General features: G+C 38.1%; 1 protein-coding gene across 2 annotated transcripts in view; it reads right to left on the bottom strand.

Moving 5' to 3' along the window:
- CYSLTR1 (cysteinyl leukotriene receptor 1) overlaps positions 1–17,304 on the bottom strand; it is a 90,039-nt gene extending 72,735 nt beyond the window's left edge. For both annotated transcript variants that reach the window (XM_023202317.2, XM_023202318.2), the window contains exon 1: positions 16,790–17,304. The gene's annotated coding sequence lies outside the window, so the exon portion shown is untranslated. The remainder of the gene's footprint in view (positions 1–16,789) is intronic.
- Positions 17,305–23,054: the final 5,750 nt, after the last annotated feature.

The raw sequence follows: 23,054 nt of genomic DNA, 5'->3' as shown, positions 1-23,054 counted from the left end.
CCACCAGGTCCCTCCCTTGACCGTTGGGGATTCCATTTCAAGATGAGATTTGGGTAGGGACACAAAGCCAAACCATATAAGACAGTTACCAGAGACTGAGAGGGGTAGTAGGAAGGTCTGGGGGCTGTGGAGATGGTTAATGGATACCAAAAATTAGAAAGTAGGAATAATACCTATGATTTGATAGCACAGTAGGGTGACTGTAGTCAATAATAATTTAATGCACATTAAAAAAAACTCTAAATGACTGTAATTTGATTGTTTGTAACACAAAAGGTAAGTTTTTGAGGGAATGAATACCTTATTCTTCATGATGTGATTATTCTGCATTTTATGCCTGTGTCAAAACATCTCATATATTCGATAAATATATACACCTAGTATGTACCCACAAAAAATTAAAAATTAAAAAATTAAAAAATAGTAATTTGTGTATTTACCTCATCTTTACCTCTGAATTATAGACTTTTAAGAGAATCAAGGTCAGATCTAATTAATATGTACAATTTCTGCAGAACTTAGGAAGGAACATTATACTTGGTGCCAAATAAATGTGTTTAATCAGACTAACTCATATCAGGATTGCTTTATTGAGGCACATTAGACATATATGTCATTTATTATATTATTTTCTTTTCTTTCTTTTGGTGTAATTCTTGAAAAAGTAAGAGAATTCTTTTTTCAGAACATTCTACCAAAGCAAAAATTAATGAGCACAACTTCATACAAGAGCAAAATTTAAGCTGTTTGTTCCTCATCCAACAAAAGTTATAGCTATGTTTAAAAGCTGAATTATGATTTACTGGGAATCAGCTGAAAGTAAGACCAGTAGGTTCAACTAGATTTCAAATTCCTTGTAAGGAGGAATTTTGTCTACACACCTTCTCATTCAAGTATTTTACTTTCTCTTACACTTTCTCATTTTCTCTCTATAGCGCTTTGCATAGTAATTTTCAAGTACAGCAGGAAAACAATAAATGACTAGTGAGATTCTATGTCTTTCTTTACAGAGAACATTATATTTTTACCTCATGTCAGTAGAACATGCCATTTGTTATTCTAAGGATAGTTGCCAGTTTGAGCCAGAAGGGACCTTTGAGATCTTGTACCAATAGACTTTTAACGTGTGAAAAAGCAAGATTCAAAACCTGGTGATGGGATTGTAGTGGTAATGACTTCTTTAAGAGCACATAGCTAGGGCTGGGAGTAGAACCCAGGCATTATGGCCATCAGACCAGTTCTACTACCATACTGCCACCCCCATTCTCACTCTTCCTTTTGATTTCCCTTCATTAATGACATTTTTCAGAGTCAACTGAGGTAATCACTGCAGACAAAATCTGTAAAAGGTCAAGAGTTGGTCCTCAGTTATTTGCTTCTATCTTTCCCTTGGAATAGTTATCAACTTTCCTGGTTTAAAAAGATAACTTTCAAAGAAGATTGTAGATAGAAAACAGGGCTAATGTGCATATCTCACTTGGATGGACAGAACAGTGTACGGAGACTCACACCACAAACTTTTGCTCCAAGAACCACTGCAGGAACATACTGGGAAAACCAGAATAATTCACAGATCCTTTGAAGGAACTGGCATGCCACTACAGATTCCGTGAGTTAGGTGAAAAACTGTGAGTTCCCAAAGTGTGATTGTGTGAAAACCTGCCTCTAAACAGACATCCCCACTGGGGAATCTGAAAGTCCAGATCACAAGAGGATTTAACCTTACCTAGAACTGGAATGGATTTAGGGTGCCATGTGAAATATAAAAGTAAAAGCAGTAGTGGGAAGAGCCTTGTAGGCACTCCCATTATCCAGCTTGAGCCCAGTGAAGCCATCCCTGACTATATCTCACAGGGGCCTTTGGGAAAGGCACCCAGTGGAATTAGGGAGGAGTCATAGGGTGTAAGAAGTTTCCAACTGAATTTTGCAACAATTCCAACTGGGCACTAACTTTCTTGAGCAGAAGCCAGGGAGCAAATGGGAACTGCTGAAGATATGAATGCAGGAGCCACAGCTAACATTGTGGGCAGATAGGGAGGGGTGAGACCTGAATGCCAAGTTTGCTTGCTCAGCGGGGAAGTTTATGGTCTTGGACAAGTTCTGAGTTCTGCACAAGCAAGCTGCCTGGATCTAAGCTTGGCACCATTAGTGAAGCACTATGGGAGCGAGGCTGGCCTTGCCAACTGTGTGGGAGGTGGGTGAGGCCTTTCACTACCAGCTATCCCCCACTTCTTTGGTGAACTATATGGCACAATCAAAGCAGCTATAATCCCCTCTGGAACATAATCCTGTTGGCCTGAGAACCACATTCCCATTCCTCACGGAGGCTTTGGCAAGCCCTGCCCAAGGAGAGTCTGAGCTCACACCCACCTAAGCCTACCCCTAGCTGATGGTATTTCTCTACCTGCCCTGGTAGATGAACACAAAAGACATACACTCTTGGGAGCTTTATGGACTTGCCCATCACCTGAGTAATGAGAATATTTCCCACAGCCAACATAGGGCAAGCTTATATCTCACTGCTAATGCCACAGCTGGTGCTCTCTTGCAAGCACCACCTCCTGGCTGGAGGCCAACCAATTCAGGCCATTACAGGAACACGTGGCAGAATAACCCTGCTCCTGGGAAGAAGAAAACAACAGAAAATATCACCACCTGCAATGTCCTGGCTAACTAGAGGTCTTGAGTCTGTTCACTGTACAACTTCACTGCTAGCATAACCAGCATTTGAGAAAGCTATCACACTAATCATATCTACACCAAGGACTCTCACAGAGTCTAATTCACTCCCCTGCCACCTCAACCACAGCAGGTGCTGGTATCCATGGTTGGGAGACCTGAAGACAGATAACCTCACAGGACTCTTTGCAGATATTTCCCAGCACCACCCCAGAGCTTGGTATCTCTACTGGGTGGAAAGACCCAGAAGAGCAATAACAATCTCTGCAATTTGGCTCTCATAAAGCCCCATTCCTAGGGGAAGGGAGAGAACACCACATCAATGGATCACCTTGTGGTGCAAAAGAATCTGAACAGCAGGACTTGAGTTCAGATCTTTCCACTGGTGGGTAGTTTCTCACAGCAGAGGCACAATTGCAGTGCTGGGTGCAGTAGGGGAAGTCTGCACTTATACCCCAACAGGCTGGTAATCTCTGTGATCATGAAGGGACTTGGAGAAGGGGTTCTTGTTCCCCTCTGGCACTCCACTGCAGACACAGCTGGGGCTTCCCCCACAGGAATGCAGTGTGGAGGCACCTATAGACAACCTTTCTGGAAAAATCCAGGTTGGGCACAGCCCCACAGAAGGAGCACACTCCAGATTCAGGCCTGCACAAGAGGCAGTCACTATTCCTTCCTACTTGAAATATCAACATTTCTATAAATGAAAGGAAATGCATGTCTGATCGGAATAACTGAAACACTAGAACAGGAGTAAGGTTGCGAGGTGAATAGCTTTCCTGAAGACCTAGCAGAAGAGGTAAGGTAGCTCCCACTCTTCACCATGATAAAACCTTAGCACATCTAATTGAGAGCTCCCCCAGACACCTTCATCAAGGCTGAGACCTTGGCCCACTGTTGGATATTACATCTACCTGCTTGCCTTAGCCACAACTGGTGCCTACCCAAGGTTATCTCCTTGACTGGCCTGAAACCTGAATCATCAACTCAGTAAATAAAACACGTGGAAAAAATTAAATGAATAAATAAAGTGTATATCATGAGAGAATACGATAAGCTTTGAGAGATCCCTGCCATTTTGACTCCATAGGAGACAGTAAATTTGACCACACACCAAGAATCTAACTACTACAACCAGCATCAGGAAAAGCCAATGCACAAAGACACTATAACTAAGGATCTCATACAGAGTAAGCATCAAAAAGCAAATTAGGCTAAAGTAAACATTGAAGTCAGATCCTTAAGAGGGACAAAACCCCAAAAATCCAAAAAACCACAGTTCAATAAAAAATAAATTCAATAACAATTTTAAGAAACAGTCTATCCAGATGAGAAGAAATCAGAAAAGTAATTCTGGTAATATGACAAAACAGAGTTCTATAACACCCCCAAAAGTTCACACTAGTTCTGCAGCAATAGATCCAAAGCAAGAAGAAATCTCTGAATTGCCAGATAAAGAATTCAGAAGATTGATTATTAAGCAATGCAAGGAGATACCAGAGAAAAGTGAAAATCAACTTAAATTAAAAAAAAAAAAACAGGATATGAATAAAAAATTCTCCAGAGAAATAGATATCTTAAAGAAAATACAATCACAACTTTTGGAAATGAAAGACACATTTAGAGAAATACAAAATGCAGTGGAAAGTTTCAACAATATGCTAGAACAAGTAGAAGAAAGAACTTTAGAGCTCGAAGACACAGCTTTTGAATTAATGAATCAGACTAAGACGAAGAAAAAAGAATAAAAAAATGAACAAAGCCTCATGAAATTTGAGGTTATGTTAAATTGGTATTCCTGAGGAAGAAGAGAAATCTAAAAGTTTGGAAATTTTATTTGAGGATATAATTGAGGAAAATTTCCCTGGTCTTGCTAGAGATCTAGACATCCAAATACAAGGAGCTCAAAGAACTCCTGGGAAGTTAATTGCAAAAAGATCATCACATTAGGTAACCTATGAAGGAAAGCCTATCAAATTAACAGCAGATTTCTCAGCATAAACCTTATAACCACAAAGGATTGGGGTCCTATCTTTAGCCTCCTTGAAAAAAAATATTTTCAGCCATAAATTTTGTATCCAGCAAACCTCAACTTCATAAATGAAGGAGATATAAAGTGGTTTTCAGATAAACAAATGCTGAGAGAACTCTCCACTACCAAGCACTACAAGAAATGCTAAAAGAAGTTCTAAATGTTAAAACAAAACCTCAAAATACATCAAAACAGAACCTCCTTAAAGCATAAATTTCAGAGGGCCTATAAAACACTAACAAAATGAAAAAAAAAAACAAAAAACAAAACAAGGTATTTAGGCAACAGGTTAGCATGATGAATGGAACAGTACCTCACATCTCCATATTAATATTGAATGTAAAAGGCATAAATGCCCCAATTAAAAGATACAGAATGGCAGAATGGATAAAAGTCCACCAACCAAGTGTATGCTGTCTCCAAGATACTCATCTAACGCCTAAATATTAATACTCACATAAACTTAAGGTAAAGGAGTGGAAAAATATTCCATGCAAATGGAAACCAAAAGCCAGCAGGAGTGGCTAGGCTTATGTTTGACAAATCAGATTTTAAATCAATATCAGTAAAAATAAAAAAGGCAAAGAGGGACCCTATATAATGATAAAATAGTGCAACAGAAAAATATCACAATCGTAAATATATATGCTTCTAACATTGGAGCTCCCAACCTCATAAAACAATTACTAATAGGCCTAAGAAATGAGATAGATGGCAACATAATAATAGTGGGGAACTTCAATACTCCACTGACAGCACTAGACATGTCATTAAGACAGAAAGTCAACACAGAAACAATGGACTTGAACTATACACCAGAACAAATAGACTTAAGAAATATTTACAGAACATTCTACTCAACAACTGCAGAATATACATTCTTATCAACAGTACATGAAACATTTTCCAAGAGAGACCATATTATAGGCTACAAAACAAGTCTCAAAAAATTTAAGAAAATCAAAACATATCAAGTATCCTCTCAGACTACAGTAGAATAAAACTGAAAATTAACTCCAAGAGGAACCTTCCAAACTATACAAATATATGGAAATTAAATAATCTGCTGTTGAAGAATCTTTGGGTAAACAATGAAATCAAGATGGAAATTAAAAAATTATTTGAACAGAATAATAGTGCCACAACTTATCAGAGCTTTGCAGATATAGAGAAAGCAGTGCTAAGAGGAAAGCTTATGGCATTAAATGCCTACATCAAAATATCTGAAAGAGCACAAAGAGACAATCTAAGATTACATGTCAAGGAACTAGAGAAACAAGAACAAACCAAACCCAAACCCAGCAGAAGAAAAGAAATAACAAAGATCAGAGCAGAACTAAATAAAATTGGAACAAAAATCCCCAAAAGATCAATTAAATAAAAAGCTGGTTCTTCACGAAGATAAACAAAATTAATAGAGCATTAGCAAGATTAATCATGAAAAGTAGAGACAAGATCCAAATAAACTCAACTAAAAATGAAATGGGAGATATTACAACCAATACCACAGAAATGCAAAAAAAAAAAAAAAAAAAAAAGAAAAAGAAAAAAAAATTCAAGGCTACTGTGAACACATTTATACATACAAACTAGAAAATCTAGAGGATATAGATACATTTCTGGAAATATGCAACCCTCCTAGATTACATCGGAAAGAAATAGAAACTCTGAACAGACCAATAACAAGTAGGGAGATTGAAACAGTAATAAAAATATTGCTAACAAAAATTGTCCAGAACCAGATGGATTCACAGATGAATTCTACCAGAAATTTCAAGGAGAATTGGTACCAATCCTGCTGAAATGATTCTAAAAGATAGAGAAAGAGAAAGTGCTCCCTAAATCACTCTACGAAGCCAGTATCATTCTACTATCAAAACCAGGAAAGGACATAATAAGAAAAGAAAACTACAGACCAATATCCCTAATGAACATACATGCAAAAATCCTCAACAAAATACTAGCTAACCGAATCCAACAGCATATCAAAAAGAAAATACAGCATGATCAAGTGAGTTTCATATCAGGGGTGCAGGGATGGTTTAACATACACAAATCAATAAACGTGATATATCATATAAACAGAATTAAAAACAAAAATCATATAATTATCTCAATAGATACAGAAAAAACATTTGACAAAATACAGCATTCATTTAGGAATGAAAACCCTTAGCAAAATTGGCATAGAAGGGACATACCTTAAGATACTAAAAGCTACCTATGACAAACTCACAGCCAACATTATACTGAATGGCAAAATTTGAAAGCATCCCCCCTTAGAACTGGAACAAGAAAAGGATGCCCACTTTCACCACTTCTATTTAACAGAGTACTAGAAATCCTAGACAGAGCAATCAGACAAGAGAAAGAAATAAAAGACATCCAAATTGGTAAAGAGGAAGTCAAAGTGTCGCCATTAACTGATGATATTATTGTATACCTAGAAAACCCTAAAGACTCATCCAAAAATTCCTAGATCTGATAAACGAATTCAGTAAAGTTTCAGGATACAAAATCAATGTACACAAATCAGTAGTGCTGCTATTCACCAACAATGACCAAACTGAGAATCAAATCAAGAACTCAATCCCTTTTGCAACAGCAGCAAAAATTAAATACTTAGAAATCTACCTAACCAAGGAGGTGAAGGATCTCTATAAGGAAAACTACAAAACACTGCTGAGAGAAATCATAGATAATACAGACAAATGGAAACACATCCCATGCTTATGGATGGGTAGAATCAATATTGTGAAAATGACCACAGTGCCAAAAGCAATCTACAGATATAACACAATTCCTGTCAAAGTACCATAATCATTATTCACAGAACTAGAAAAAGAATCCAAAAATTTATATGTAACCAAAAAAGAACCTGCATAGCCAAAGCAAGACTAAACAGAAAGGATAAATCTGAAGGCATTACATTGCCCAAATTCAAACAATACTGCAAGACTATAGTTACCAAAACAGCATGGTACTGGCATAAAAATAAACATGTAGACCAATGGAACAGAATATAGAACCCCCAAATAAAGCCAAATATTTACATTCAACTGATCTTCAACAAAGCAAACAAAAACATAAACTGGGAAAGGACATCCTATTCAGCAAATGGTGCTGAAATAATTGGCAAGCCACAAGTAGAAGAATGAAACTGGATCCTTATCTTTCACTTTACACAAAAAATCGACTGAAGATGGATCAAAGACTTAAATCTAAGACCTGAAACCATAAAAACTCTAGAAAATAACATTGGAAAAATTCTTCTAGATGAGGGCTAAGGCAGACTTCATGACCAAGAACCCAAAAGCAAATGCAACAAAAACAAAAATAAATAGATAAGACTTAATTAAACTAAAATAATTCTGCACAGCAAAAGAAATAATTAGTAGAGTAAACAGACAACCCACAGAATGGGAGAAAATATTTGTGAACTATGCATCTGACAAACAACTAGTATCCAGAGTCTACAACAACTCAAATAAATCAGCAAGAAGAAAACAAATAATCCTATCACAAAGTGGAAAAGGGACATGTATAGACAATTCTCAAAAGAAGATATATAAATGACCAACAAACATATGACAAAATACTCAACATCACTAATTATCTGGGAAATGCAAATTAAAACCACAATGAAATAGTACCTTACTCCTACAAGAATTAATTAAAAAATTAAAAAATAATAGATGTTGGCATGGGTGTGGTGAAAAGGGAACACTTTTATGCTGCTGGAGGGAATGTAAACTAGTACAACTACTATGGAAAACAGTATGGAGATTACTTAAAGAACTAAAAGTAGAACTGTCATTTGATCCAGAAATACTACTATTGGGTTTCTACCCAAAGGAAAAGAAGTCATTATATGAAAAAGACACATGCACATACATGTTTATCGCAGCACAACTCACAAGTGCAAAAATATGGAACCAGCCTAAATGCCCATCAATCAATGACTGTATAAAAATGTGTATCTACACCATGGAATACTACTTAGCCATAAAAATAAATGAAATTATGGCATTTGCATCAATCTGGATAGAGTTGAAGACCATTATTCTAAGTGAACTAGCTCAGGAATGAAAAACCAAACATTTATATATTCTCACTTATATGTGGGAGCTAAGCTATGAGGATGCAAAGACGTAAGAATGATATAATGGACTTTGGGGACTCAGGGAAGGGGGAGAAGGGAGTGAGGGATAAAAGACTACACATTGGGCACCGTGTACACTGCTTGGGTGATGGGAGCACTGAAATGTCAGAAATCGTCACCAAATAACTTATCAATGTAACCAGAAACCACCTGTTCCCCCAATACTATTAAAATTAAATTTAAAAGACCTAGAGACAGAAATACCATTCAACCCAGTAACCCCATTACTGGGTATATACCTGAAGGAATATAAATTTTTCTATTATAAAGACACATGCATGCATATGTTCATTGCAGCACTATTCACTATAGCAAAGATGTGGAATCAACCTAAATGCCCATCAATGATAGAGTGAATAAAGAAAATGTGTGACATATACACCATAGAATACTATGAAGCCACAAAAAGGAATGAGATTATGTCCTTTGTAGGGACATGGATGGAACTGGAGCCCACTATCCTTAGCAAACTAATGCCGGAACAGAAAATCAAATACCGCATGTTCTCACTTATAAGTGGGAGCTAAATGATGATAACTCATTGATATATAAAAGGGAACAACACACACTGGGGCCTATTGGAGGTAGGAGGGTGGGAAGAGGGAGAGGATCAGGAAAAATAACTAAGGGATATTAGGCTTAATACATTGGTGACAAAATAATCTGTACAACGAACCCCATGACACATATTTACCTATGTAACAAACCTGCACATCCTGCACATGTACCCCTGAACTTAAGAAGAAGTTAAAAATAAAAAGAAAACTTTCACGCACATGACTCAAATCTCTGTCCACCACAGCCACAAATGACTTACCTAAACTTTAGTCTCTCATTTTCAGCTGCTTATTAGATTGCTCTACTTGGATATCTTGTCTTTTAAAAAATTTCAAACATATTTTCAGACAAATACAACCTTCTCTTCAACATTAACTTCCCCATCTTATGTTTCTGTTTCTTCAATGACAGTAATAGTCTTCCAGTCAGTCAGGTATAGGACCTGGCAGTCATCTTTGACTCCACCCTATCCTTATTTTATCCCTCATCAAGTCCTGTTGATTCTTATTTTGCAATGCCTCCTGACCCTCCCTCCCTCCCTCTCTCTCTCTCTTTCCTTCCTTTCTTCCTTCCTTCCTTCCTTCCTTCCTTCCTTCCTTCCTTCCTTCCTTCCTTCCTCCCTCCCTGCCTCTCTCTCTCTCTTTCTCTCTTTCTTTCTTTCTCTTTCTTTCTTTCTTTCTTTCTTTCTTTCTTTCTTTCTTTCTTTCTTTCTTTCTTTCTTTCTTTCTTTCTTTCTTTCTTTTTTTTCTTTTCTTTCTTTCTTTTTTAATGACTTAGTTCAGCATCCTTATCTCATTATGCCTTAGCTACTTGACGGTGATCTATGCATCCTCTTTCACACTTAAATAATCAAGAGGTGAACCTGGCAAATTTCTACTTACACTTCAAGATTTAGGTTAAAGTTATCACTCTCTATGAATACTCCCATGTGCATAGTTCTATTCTTTCATTTATTACAGTGTGTAATTACTCTTTTTGCTTACATGCCTGTCACACCCTTTTAGACAATAAGCTCGTAGCTCATTAGTGGCAGTGAATTGCTTTATTCATTTTTTGCTCTTTTCCTCTCCGAATTGGGCAACTTTGAAGAGTAACTGTGTGGTTTTAAGAGCTGTTGAGTAATAGAGTATCTAATTTTCCAGGGTGGATGTCTAGGATCAGAGGAAGGAGCATGTTTCTCTCTCTCTCTCTCTCTCTCTCTCTGTGTGTATGTCTGTGTGTGTGTAAGCGCAGGTGCTGTTATACAAGAATCTAAATAATGATGTAAAGTGATAGTAAAATGTGGATACATCGAGCAGGGTAGAATCTATTTAAAAGAAACCTGAAATTCACAGAGTGCAGGGGACCATGGCTCATGGATGGACACTTTACAAATCACCAGAGAAGAAAGGAAAGAGGGTGGAGCAGATTGAATCTACACATTTGGGCAGAAAGGGAGGCAAAGATCTTAAAGCAAAGAAGGCATAATAGTGGCTCATGCCTGTAATCCCAGCACTTTGGGTGACAAAGGTGGGTGAATCACCTGAGGCCAGGAGTTTGAGACCAGCCTGACCAACATGGAGAAACCCTGTCTCTCTCTACTAAAAATACAAAATTAGCCAGGCATGGTGGCACATGCCTATAATCCCAGCTTCTCAGGAGGCTGAGGCAGGAGAATCTCTTGAACCAAGGAGGTGGAGGCTGCGGTAAGCCGAGATTTCGCCATTGCACTCCAGCTTGGGCAACAAGAGTCAAACTCTGTCTCAAAAAAAAAAAAAAAAAAAAAAAAAGGAATAAATGGTCTGGTGGGGCTGGAGGAGAGTTCAAAAGTGCCATAGGTCAGAGACTAATGGAAATCCAAAGACTCAAGGATATGTTTGATTATTGGGTTTGAATGAGACTGATGGGTATTTTTGGATTGAACCAACAGCAGAGACAATATGATTAAATCAGTATCTGGATGTACTTTTATGATTCTATTAAGTTATATGCCTGCCAAGATTTCCTTTACCTTTCTAGTAAATACTAGCATGCAACGGATAGTCTGTATGTGTTGGAGGACTGCCAACAGGAGTGGGGTGATGAAGGCAGGGCCAGAGCAGAAGAGGAAGTGGGGAGGCTGGGACTCAGGCTTCCTAAAACTGATACTTCCTCTTCTGTTGCTGAGCAGTGGCAGGATGCAGAAAACATATTTTAAGAGGGTGCAGCTCAGTGGAGCCCTGTTTTTATTTGACCAACTCCCCAGTGCCCTCTTTCCTCCTCTCCATGTAGCCTACTACTGTCAAATGAAAAAAAGTTGGTTGTGCCATCCTGTAAGTCTGAGCTCAGGGAGGTTAGGGACAATGCTGTATTAATCTTTTGATACAGTAGGCACTCATTAATGTTTGTTGAATCAATATCTGAATGAATAGGAGAGTCAACAAATATGAGTGTTTTGTAAATTACAAAGCTCTTTAAAATTTAAATTTTTATTATTCTCTTTCTCATTCATATAAGGCTCACCTACTTTGACCACACCACCCCACAGTCATATCTCTCTTTGCACATAGGAAAATGTGTAATTGATGTTTATTGACTGATTGTTTATTGATTGACTAGAGTAAAGCTACTCATTCTCTATGGAGATTTAATCTACAAACCACCAGGCTATACTAATGATCCCAGTGACTTTCTCCCGTCGTAGTGAAGGATTTGGGGGAGGAGGGCAGAATGACCCTTCTGTCTGTGATCACTTTAGCCCTATCATTACAATAAGTAGCTTTCTTACTTTGTATTTCCAGGGATGTGCTGCTCACAGAGATATGCTTTTTGGGAATACATTTCCAAGGATATGTATTCTCATTGGTATTTAAAACTATGGGGGGACTGATACTTTGTTGCTGACAGTTCTCAGGTGTTTCTTCTGTAGTCTCTTATTCTCCTTAAGAGGAGAATGTCAAACCCATCAATTCAGGCCATTCTGTTGTCAGACAGTTGGAATCTAAACATATGACACTGTCCAACCAAAAAGGACCTTGGACTGTGGCATTCAGAACTAGTGACAGTGTGTCTCCTTCCATTGTACTGTGCCAAAAATGCTTTATCCTGTGTAATCAGATTAAAAGGATGCATAAGACCAGACCTTAAGGGAAATGAAAGTTACCAAAAGACAATAGAGATCTAGAGGAGTGCATGAGTGTGTGCGACAGTGTATATATAGTGCAGGATACTTTCACCCCTAGTTTGGGTGATAGAAATGTGTTGCAACTTACATACATACTTTTGAACTTCTTGTAAAGCACTAACTAGAGGGCCTTTTTCCAGGAATACCTCTATAACTCTCTACCTAATTCCTAGCAGCTTGGAATCCTCTGATGTTCTGAGGTCATTGCTCTTAGCTAACTCAGGCCTGCTTCTATCATCTATCATCTTGGCATTTAGATGTCTGGTTCTTGCCAAATAATTGTTCTCTATGAGATTGCTTTTTATTTAAGGCCCTTTGTCTTAAGTAAGAATTCAAATTCAGATCAACCACAAATGGTGACCAATTTGGAATGAAAAGAAGCTTTATTACCTTCTGAGGCCTGAACATTTCCTAGGAACTTTGGAATAAGTATGTAAGACATATCTGAGATGTTTGAGTGTTGTTATTATTAGCTCAATTCCGCTTAGCTTGTTGAATCCATGACAACACAAAGACAACCATTTCTAGAAACAAACACTGTTAATGTGAAATTTATGAGAAATATTAACAAATCTTATACTTTAGACATCTTGAAATGCTATTCAAAACTGGATTTTTCTTTCCCTTTTAGGGAAAAGGGATTGATGAAAAATAAAACAATGTCCAAATGTCTCCTATTTTTTCTTTAGCTCAAGGACCCTAAGTCTAGATCTGAACTCCTGTTTCTTTTCTATCAGTTACATTTAAGTAGGAGCTCAAATGTCTGGGTTGTATTGATTCTGAAAGCACTCTAAATAAGATAATGACATTTTATTCATCAAAAGGAAAATCAACTATGTGTTAAATGTCCAAGGGTTTATGTTTACTCTCCTGTCTCTTTTCCTCTATTTCTATAAGGACCTCTTTCTATCCCCCAAATTTAAAATATTTTTCTTTCTCTTTGCTTCCCTATGTACCCCCCATCCCCAGTCTAGAAGAAGGACTGTGGGGCACAAAGAAAGGAGAGGTCATGTCATGATGAGATAGAGTGGGATGAGACAGAATGAAGCAGCAGTATAGAAGAATTTATACAGTGGCCTTTTCTACTAATCCATAAAGAATTCTTAATTAAAGGCAAAAGTAATTGTCATCTGAGGGTGTTTTAGCACCTTGATTGTAACATGAATTAATGGACCTAAGATGTCTGGATTTAGCTAATCAAATTAGATAAAGGAATGACTTTATTGCCTCTTCTGTCAGGCTTCTTAGCAGTTTTTTGTTTTTTGTTTTTTTAGACAGAGTCTCCCTCTGTCGCTAGGCTCCAGTACAGGGCCTCTATCTTGGCTCACTGCAATCTCTGCCACCCGGGTTCAAGCGATTCTCCTGTCTCAGCCTCCTGAGTAGCTGGGACTACAGACAGGCACCACCACGTCCAGGTAATTTTTGTATTTTTAGTAGAGATGGGGTTTCACCATATTGGCCAGGATGGTCTCAATCTCTTGGCTTTGTGATCCGCCCACCTCGGCCTCCCAAAGTGCTGGGATTACAGGTGTGAGCCACTACACCCAGTCAACAGTTTTATTTCTGCACTGCAAAGCAACAAATTGGCATACTGACTAATCTATCTTTTGTAGGGTTGACTGATATAAATATATCTTTCAACATGTTGTTCATATCTGATTGAACTGGGAAAACTTTTCTCACTGACCCTTAAATCATACCACATAGGTGTTCATGTGGCCTGAAACGCAAATAACACTGGAGTGAGAGATAAAAGTGACTTTAGGTCTTTTTATTTTAGACACACACACACACACGCACACACACACACAACTACACATACATATTTTAGAAACATGATTTGTATTATAACCAAATCTGTGATTGAACAAGTGGTTTTATGAAAGAGTAGTGGGATATTGTGTTGCATTCAAAACTTGGTGCAAAAAACTATTTTAATCCTTAGCATATAATCCTAAGAATCAATGGGCTTGGTTAAAGTAGTAACAACAAAAAGTGGATAGTGCTTTCACAGAAATACTTCTTAAATACTACTCTTAAATATTTTTATTCCTTTTAGAGTTCACATTGAGGGTGTGCATAAGTATTGTAGGGCTAGTGACAACTATAATCCAGAGTGTTTGATGCTACTGACAGGTCCTAAGAGTAGGATGAGGTTGCTGAGACTTAGAGTGATGTCCCTGACCTAGAAATACAGTCTAGGGAGTAGAAAGTATTTAGCTCTACTCTCTCCCCATGCAATCAGTTTTGTTATGTGTTTTATCCTACTGGAATGAATGGAATTTAAACAAAATCCTTCTGGTAGTGGTTTGTGTTTTCAAATTGCTTTCAGATTTTATATTTATCATTTTAAGAGATTTAGAAAATATTCCTATCAGCTCATTACTGAATTAGATACACAAAGGAACCAAGAAATACTAATAGCCGTTAACTTGCCAGAGAACACCCAGCTGTTTACATGTCAAAGCTAGGGTGAACTCCCAGTGATCCCAGTTACCCAGTTTATCTCCCATTGAAAGCCATGCAGCAAGATAGTTTAGAGCAGCCACTGTTAGGTGTTAAGAACATGAGAACAACAAAATGGACCAAAGTAGAGGTCCATACAGGGCAATGTTATTTGGGAGATTATGATAGTTACCATTCACAGTATCGAATTCACAAGGTTGGGTATGTACCTTAAGAATCAGCACCTTCCCTTTATTATCCTTTATTATTGGCCAATTATACTGAAAATACAAATTTATAATTTTCTATACCGTGGAAGAATCTTGCTTTCATGACAGATAAATAGTTTCTAAATGCATCAAAATTTCATTAAGGGAAGGTAGTGGAAAATGAGAATTGATGATTTTGGGTTAGGAATACACTAACATGCTAGATTAAGTCTAAAAGCAAATTGTAAACTTTTCTTAACCTACCATTTTCTGTGTGCTTACTGGCTCCCAAACTGACTTATTTTATTAGGAGGAACCCTGATTGGCTGGTGTAGTCAATACTTAGGGGAACAGGGGAACAATTTTTTATTAAAAATAAATAATTTTTATTTATTTATGGATGAATGTAAATATAGCACTTGAGGTTGTTTATGATGTAAAAACAGATAGCTTTTAGTTCTAATTAAGCCATTAATAGTAAAACAACAACAGAAAACATTTTTGAATGATTAAGACTTCTTGCAATAAAGTTAAAATTGTCTAGGAACAAATTTTCCTAATGTATTTTAAATGTAATGCAGTCCTTTATATTTTATAATGCATTGTAAAAATACATTTTTTTGTATTTAAAATAGTGTACAGTCTAGTTTAGATTTAGTTACAGTTTCTTTTAAAATAATCATTTGTTAGACATATGGTATCATAGCTTCTCTCTAGGTTTCAAAATAATCAGAATACTGGAAAGCAGAACCACTGAATTCAGTAGGTGGAGCTCACCAACCCATTTGTTTTCTCTTGAAAACAGCTTTTTTGCCGCTAAGTAGAAAAATGTTCCTGGCTAAAGATTTTATTAAAATGTATGAATTTTTGGCTCTGTGTAAACTTAGTTTACGCCAGATGTGTCTAAATTACTAAATAGATTATGCAATTTTCTTCTCTTCATTTATAGTTGAGAGAGCTTTATTTTTACAGTCTCTGGCCAGAACTGGCTACGTTCTAGTTGTACGGTGTGTTTCAAGAATTTTTTTAGCCTCTCTGAGTCTATTTTCTCATTCATAAACACGGACAGTAACACTTACCTTGTCTAAATTATAGGATGTTGAAAGGTTCGGGTGGGATAATAAATGTGAAACTACCTTATGAAAATTTTACTCTCCACTGGTTTACCTTCAGTAATCACTACATATTTATTTTCCATATTGAAGGAAAATACCACTACATTAGAGTAACTCCACTGAACCCTCAAAATGGGATTTGAAAACGTATCTTACATTTCTGGCTTAATTGCAAAGGTGCTAGAGGCTTGTGGAGTGTGTCTCCTCTGTATATTGCCACATCGAGCCCTAGCAGAAGCACTGAGCAATATTTGTTGACAGACTGATCATATAATCAGATCTCTGGCTAAGAAATATAGCAGAAAGAATTCATACTAGCACCCAAACTTAAAGCAGGCAAGGCAGATAACTTATCCCCAAACTCCTGGGAATTTGCTAAAATTTACCATCAGCAACATTTTACTACATACTGTTCTGGTCTTAGTACTGAATACTGAGTTTCCTTACCTGCTAACTTCAAGGTCCACAGTTTACTGTCCTTTGCGTTTGTTCTCAGAAGCAAGCTCCAAGTCTCCAGTAAATTCGATCTACCAGTCCTTGCAACTAATCCTTGTCGGTGAGCTGCACAGTATCTGGATACTCTGTAGGGTCATAAAAGCACAGTCCATTCACAGAGTGCCTGCTCTATAGGCAAGCTTCTTTGCAAAGATGGGTTGCTGCTATTTTTAAGAGGAGAGAGGGCAGGGCACATTTACTAGCCAATATATACAGATATACAGATTCTTCTTCCTCTTTCAGATTAGCCTTCAAACTGTTAAAGCACTCCCGGAGTCTGACTTCTCTGGTGCAAAGTGGGGGAGGGGAAGGGTCGGAGAGGAAGGAAGAATAGAAACTGGAGACTTGAAGGTTGCCTGTATGTATAAATAAGCTTTTCTTCCTAGTTTCAGGAATAGAATTCTCAGGAAATGATTGTGCTTCTCTAAGATGGGAAGCAGGGGGGAGTGTTCTCTCTTCAGCTTAGTTCTCTCTGATTTCTATGACTGTGAGGTCATTAGACTATTTGTAGGTGGGGAAAGATAATCATGCCAGTATATGCTAATATAACTGGCATTATGTGAAACTTGATCTTAAGCAACGTAAATTTCATCTCTCTGTTTCTCCTTGTCTCTCCTTAATGACACATGTGGCTCTATCCACATTCTAAAATGCCCTTTTCTTTCTGGTTCCTTTTTGAGTTTTGTTTCCTGAAGTCTTCATAACAATAAATTGCCTCCATTGGATTAAAACTGTTTCTTTTTCTTTTTTTGTCTCACTGAAGATGATCTGGAATGACTAGGCTTGCTGTCAGTGGTCCTGTGTTGGAAATTTGGGGGATCAGGCAAGTGTTCTTGGCCTTTGGCTAGGCTCTTAGTTGTTAGAGCTCTGGGGTGCTCAGTATGGCTTCTGGAGAATAGGGACATAGCAGTCTGGTATGTGCTGATTGAAGCCTGGGTAAGCACTTCATTGTTAAAAGCCAAATTGATAAGACCCTGATGTGAATTTGTTACATCAATTATCTTGAGTTATATTAAGAAGATTCTATATGGAGATGGGCATAAATACGTTGATTTTAACACTTTATAAACATGCCCCATAACTAACAACTAGTTTTATGTACTTGTAAAATATGAGCCCAGCAGTAGCCTTCTGGCTTGCTACCTGCCATAGGAACAAAGTCATTTACTCAAACTTTGTATCTTTAGGTACAGAATTACCTCACAACCAACCTGGGGCAATTGCTCTAAGGTCCCTTGAATCTTTTTCTCTTTTACAGAGTTCTGGATTGTGGTGGTGATGGTGATAGTTGGAGGAAAAGGCTATCCAGCCACATTAGAAGGGATGATAACATTTGGATTCAAGACTAGACTTTCTAATCCTCTCCTAGGGAGTTTTAGTGACTAAACTGACATTCAAACTAGTATTTCTTCAACTGAGTTTGGATCCCCAAAGATCTATAGGAAAGTTTATAAGTGAGACAAAGAGTGAATTATCACTTTTCCTCCAGTCTGAAATGTTATAGCCATTTTGAGCTACAGTGGAAGGGCAATTCATACTTAAGAAATGAAGAAAAGAGAAAGGGACTAGATCCTTTGTGGGGATAAGAAAGAGAGATCAGATTGCTACTGTGTCTATGTCAAAAAGGAAGACATAAGAAATTCCATTTTGATCTGTACCAAGAAAAATTTTTTCTGCTTTGAGATGCTGTTAACCTGTAACTTTAGCTCCAACCCTGTGTTCACAGAAACATGTGCTGTATTGAATCAAAGTTTAATGGATTTAGGGCTGTGCAGGATGTGCCTTGTTAACAATATGTTTGCAGGCAGTATGCTTGGTAAAAGTCATCACCATTCTCCATTCTTGATTAACCAGGGACACAATACATTGTGGAAAGCCGCAGGGACCTCTGCCCAAGGAAGCCTGGGTATTGTCCAAGATTTTCCCCCACTGAGGCAGCCTTGAGTTATGGCCTCATGAGAAAGGAAAAACCTTACCATCCCCCAGATCGACACCCATAAAGGGTCTCTGCTGAAGAGTAGTAGTGAAAGAAGGAGGCCTGTTTGCAGTTGAGATAAGAGGAAGGCTTCTGTCTCCTGCTCCTCCCTGGTAATGGAATGTCTCGGTTTAAAGCCAGCCATTCCCATTGGTTCTATTCTGAGATAGGAGAAAACCGCCCTGTGGCTGGAGGCAAGATATGCTGGCAGCAGTACTACTCGGTTACTCTTTGCTACACTGAGGTGTTTGTGTAAAGTGAAACATAAATCTGGCCTACGTGCACATCCAGGCACAGTACCTTTCCTTAAATTTATTCATGATACAGATTCCTTTGCTCACATGTTTTCCTGCTGACCTTCTCCCCACTTGTTGCCCTGCTACACTCCCCTCACCAAGATAGTAAAAATAATGATCAATAAATACTGAGGGAACTCAGAGACCAGCGCCGGTGCAGGTCCTCGCATGCTGAGTGTGCCTGTCCCCTGGGCCCACTGTTCTTTCTCTATACTTTGTCTCTGTGTCTTATTTCTTTTCTCAGTCTCTCATCCCACCTGACGAGAAATACCCACAGGTGTGGAGGGGCAGGCCCCCTTCAGTCCTCGAGCTTCAAGTTGGCACCAAAATAGCTGTGGCAGAGAGGGTGTTTCTTGTGGTTCTTCTTTGTGCTCCCCTACTTGTTTCTTTCATTAGCTAATTCTGTGTTTCTGAGCAATGGGAAATGCAGTGATCCACCCATTCCCAAATGGGTCTTTGCCTTGTACAGCTGGATCAATTTACACCACATTTGCTATAAATGACATCAGACTCCTTGTATCCTTTCTTCATCTCTTTATCTTTTCTCTTCCCATCCATCCATCTTCATTACTTATCTACTCTCACATTCTCTTTCACTTTAGGAAAGGTTGAAGTGCCCAGAATGATACCTGTCTGCTGCTGTCTCTCTACTCTTGCTCATTTTCCCAGACTCCTTCAGTTCTTACTTTCTTATTGAGGTAGGGAAGACCAAATAGGGAGTGGTGAGGGAGAGGGGGGATAACACGTAGTTGGATGGGAAATCTGTCTCAATGAACTAAGACTGGGGTAGAAGGATAAATAATTTTCAGTTGCAACAGTATTCACACGTAAGTGACAGGATTCATAGCTTATGTGGACTCAGAGCTGAAAGAGGTAATGAAAAATCATCATCTGGTTCAGACTTTATATTAAATTGAATTCCTGAGGGTATGACATGTCTGATTCATCATCGTGTCCTCAGCTGTTAGCTCATTGCCTTGTTTGGTTTGTTGAATAAATAAATCTAGTTCAACCCTTTCGTATTATAGATGAAAAAACAGGCTAGAAAAAGGCTCTCTCAAGATGCCATTATTTTACCACAAAATCAAAAAGATTATTTTTTCTTTCTCCAGGATTGAAATTTTTTCACAGCCAATACTAATTGCACTTTGGAAGGGTAAAGAGCATGACTATACTCAAAGCCCAGCTCTATACAGACATATATGCTTGTTAAATTAATTTTAGTCTAAAGGTGTCTTCTGGAAATATTTTAAGTTCAGCCTAAAGGTTTCTCCGTACATAGTGAACTACAACCTAACTAGAAGTATAAACAGACTGTAACCTACTCTTGTGTCAATCATTAAGGTTGACCAAACGAAGGTAACCACCTGTTCCAACCATGTTCAAATAAGGAAAACGTCAAGCTGTAACCAATCCAGCTGTTTGTGTATTTCACTTTGACTTGCTCTACGTCACTTTCCTTTTCCTATCTATAAATGTTCAACCATACCTCAGCGCTGGAGTCTCTCTGAATCTTTTCTGGTTCGGAGACTGCCTGATTCACAAATTGTTCTTTGCTCAATTAAACTATTAACTTTAATTTGTCTAAGGCTTTTCTTTTATCACACTCATTCACAGAGACTAGGATAGCCATGATTCACCTTTTAGTTCCAGCTTATAGAAACATGGAGACAATAAAAAAAAAAAAAATCAGGCTGGCTGTGGAAATATGGCTATTACAACTTTCCTTTTTCCTGCCCCAGGGCCTATTCCATAGGTATAAAACAACCCTGGATTGTCATTTTTAGTGAGGTAAGGGCCCTCTAACTGAGAGTGCTGGATGAGGTTGAATGAACCCTGTGAACAAAACAGCATAGACCACCTAGGAGAGATGGTACGGATCATCTAAGTAATGTTACATTACCCCGTACATTATTCTGTGCTGTCACCACTAGCCATGTGGTAACCACTAGCCACACCCGGTTATTTAGATTTAAATGTAAATTAATTCAATAAATAAATAATTCTGTATTTTAATTGCACTAGCCACATTTCAGACACTCAGTAGTACAGCCACATGTGAATGTGGCTACTGCATTGAACAGCACAAAGTTAGGACAGATGTTAAAATTAATACCTAGCTTGGGGTAAAGAATATCAGTACAAGCTCATATAACTAAGTGTCAAAGTCGGGAGAAGAACCCAGGTTTTTTGGTTTCTAATGAAGAGGAAGCAGATTTATTTCTACCTCTACATATTTATTTATATTCAGTGTGGATCTCTGAGCATGGTTCAAGCACATTGAGTGTGTGTGACTCTATTTGTGGGCTTTAAAGTGTTTTTTTTTGGGGGGGTGGGACCTGGTTAGCATGGATGAGGGAGCTCCTTTACATAAATTTTTGCAGTTCTTGCCTTTCTCTCCTGACAGGACCAAAAGAGAAAATATACATAAAGGTTCAATGAAAAAAGCAGAAAAACAAAAAAGTTTTACAAATGAGAGGTGTCATGATTATGATGAGCTCCAGCTTTACTTCCTGCTGCTTAGTGTTTGCCCCTAAGTTCAGCTGGAGATGGGTATGGATGGGGAAGTGGGCTGGGTTGGAGGAAATTTTGGCAGATGAGGTGACAGAGAGTCTTCTGGATGTGTGTGGTCAGGAAACCTGCTTCACGGTCTCCAAGCCTAGGAATTGGAGCCAGTTAGACTGGAGCCAGTTACTCTTACCTCAACTTTTGCTACAAGAGAGGACCAGTAATGGAGGAAGTAGGCAAAGACCTTCAGTGAGAGCTAGGCTTTTCCTTAATTAGGGAGATTGTCTGCAATGACTTAGAAATGTGTCAAGTTTAGAAATAATGCATGCTCTCACTTATAAGTGGGAGCTACACATTGAATACACATGGACATAAAGATAGGAACAATAGACACTGGATACTACTTGAGGGGGGAGTTTGGGAGGGGACAAGGGTCAAAAAACTACTTACCAGGTGCTATGCTTACTACCCAGGTGACAAAATCATCTGTACACCAAGCCTCAGCAACACATGACTTACCCATGTAACAAACTTGTACATGTACCCCTGAACCTAAATATAAAGGTAAAAATAAAAAATATTCTGAAAAATTTCAGATTCATTAAAGAGAAGTGGCCCAAAGACTGACTGTCATAGGAGAGGTCATCCACTATCGATGGGGTGAATTGGATGTGAAAAACATACCATGGATTATACAATGAGAAGATGGAGGTAATGGTGACTTTTTTTTTTTCAACAAGGGAGAAAGTAACTAACATTTATTGTGTGATAGGTATCATCCAAGGGGCATTACATGTATGTCATTTAATCCTCAAAGCCACACCAGTGTGGCTACTCTGTCCCTCATTTTACAGATGAAATGATAAGACTTGCTCAAGGTCACACAGCTGGTGAATGAGAAGCTGCACCTCAATTCAGGCCTCCTGAGCCAGAATCAGGGTGCTTCCCAGCAGTCTCTGTGCCATTGTTCAAAGACAAACCACCTCATCTGTCATTTCTTTACCTCACATGCACATGGCACATGGCCACATCCCAAGTCAGGGTTTCACAGGCACATCCAAGAGGATCCTGAGCTTTTAAAGTTGAGGACAGACCCTTTTCCACCTTTACATTCCTGTGCCTGGCTTGGTGCCAGGCACAAAAGATGTCCAGTGAATGAATGAATGTTAGATGAATGCATTTTTCAGTGTATTAAAGATTAATTTGATAAACAAAGTAATTTTATGGTTTTATAAATTGATTAAAGCCTAAGTTCTCTAGGGTGTCAGTCAGCCACAAAAATAACCTTCCTTTGAGTAAAAGAATGTTGTATAGGAATTACAAGATGTCAGTGCTGGCCCTAGCTCCACCATGTATTAGCTGTGAAACCCAGATTTGCTCATTTTTTTTTTTTATTATACTTTAAGTTCTAGGGTACATGTGCATAACGTGCAGGTTT

The sequence above is a fragment of the Piliocolobus tephrosceles genome, chromosome 12 (genome assembly GCF_002776525.5).
Source record: "Piliocolobus tephrosceles isolate RC106 chromosome 12, ASM277652v3, whole genome shotgun sequence".
In the NCBI taxonomy this organism is placed as follows: Eukaryota; Metazoa; Chordata; class Mammalia; order Primates; family Cercopithecidae; genus Piliocolobus; species Piliocolobus tephrosceles.
The sequence above is the reverse complement of the archived record's forward strand: the minus strand, read 5'-3'. Positions and strand labels throughout refer to the sequence as shown.